This window comes from Neophocaena asiaeorientalis, unplaced genomic scaffold, assembly GCF_003031525.2.
Source record: "Neophocaena asiaeorientalis asiaeorientalis breed wild unplaced genomic scaffold, Neophocaena_asiaeorientalis_V1.1 scaffold198, whole genome shotgun sequence".
Lineage (NCBI taxonomy): Eukaryota > Metazoa > Chordata > Mammalia > Artiodactyla > Phocoenidae > Neophocaena > Neophocaena asiaeorientalis.
The window spans coordinates 835,583-836,995 of NW_020175221.1; the positions used below are offsets into that span (position 1 = coordinate 835,583).

The 1,413-nt window shown below is 44.2% G+C and overlaps 1 non-coding gene across 1 annotated transcript; it reads left to right on the top strand.

Annotated features, from left to right (window-relative positions):
- The first annotated feature begins 1,019 nt into the window (after positions 1-1,019).
- On the top strand, positions 1,020-1,126 carry LOC112413455 (U6 spliceosomal RNA). The gene has a single exon (XR_003005981.1). It is a non-coding gene; the product is annotated as a U6 spliceosomal RNA (small nuclear RNA).
- Positions 1,127-1,413: the final 287 nt, after the last annotated feature.

The following is a 1,413-nucleotide window of genomic DNA, read 5'->3' on the forward strand; positions in this document are numbered from 1 at the left end:
TTCCTTCTTTTTATGGCTGATTTTTGCGGCGAGCCGCTTCTGACCAGCAGAATGACGAATCACCACACGCTAGATTCTTCTCGCATCACACTTTATTGGAGTACAGCTTGGTTTCAGGCGGATGGAAGGAAGACCCCGTACGCTCGAGCCTGCCTGCTTATATAAGGGCTTAAGGACTCGTGTAAGTCCCCGATTCGTCCGTATGGTTATCGCATTTCGCAAGCCGGACTTTGGATAGGCCACTGCTTCAAAACCTGATTAACATATTAGGTGCATGCGCCCTAGCGGCATGCTTAGCGCATGCGCAATGGCTATCCAGCCGCGCCCTACAGATTTTTATTCCACTGTATACATATATACCACATTTTATCTATCCATTAATTTATTCATGGGCTTAGGTTGTTTCCATATCTTGAAAACTCTAAAATTCTGACAAGGCTTACCTAATGTCTTCTCCTTTCCTGTTTTCTGTCCTTATGAGTTTACACTCATTTCTTTATTGTCCTTCTCATGAGATTATAGAAAATAGCAAAGATAAATACATGAGATTGTGGAAAGTAGCAAAGATGAATACATGTATTCACAAAAATAAATACAAGTAGCAAAGGTGCTTAGTCTGCCGTATTTAACTGGATGGCCCTATCAATTATCATGGAACTAGCTCATATTCTCTCATTATGATAAAAACTATCATGGGAAGGGGAGTTCATTAACAAATTCAATATTTGGGTGGCTTTTTCTGGGTCATTTTGGCTAAGGTCTCAATCTTAGGGCAGAAGAAAAATGGAATAATGGTACCTTGGGATTGCAAAAGCCAGGGTCGGCTGCCCATATTAATGACTCTTTTGAAAACGTACACTATCTTAAAAGAATATGGAAGTCATTAGGCAGGTAGAATGTTAGATGATGTTATTAACTTTGTTACCACACCACATGAATCAGACATAAGTACAAGGTCAAGTCTGACTCAGGCAACAAAGATTTCACAAAGATTTTATGAATTTTAAAATTAAAATTATGTGCTCGCTTCAGCAGCACATATACTAAAATTGGAACGATACAGAGAATATTAGCATGGTCCCTGCGTGAAGATGATGCGCAAATTCGTGAGGCGTTCCATATTTTACCCGCACAGAGAACTGGTGCCGACCAGCAATCACCAGACTGAGAGGCTTGTCTGCTCACCCGCCGGGGCGGGCAGAGGCTGGGAGCTGAGGCTCGGGCTTCGGAGGTCGTATCCCAGGGAGAGGACTGGGGTTGGCTGCGCGAACACAGCCTGAAGGGGGCTAGTGCGCCACAGCTAGCCCGGAGGGAGTCTGGGAAAAAGTCTGGGCCTGCCTAAGAGGCAAGAGACCATGGTTTCCTAGTGCACGAGGAGAGGGGATTCAGAGCACTGTCTAAACGAGCTCCAGA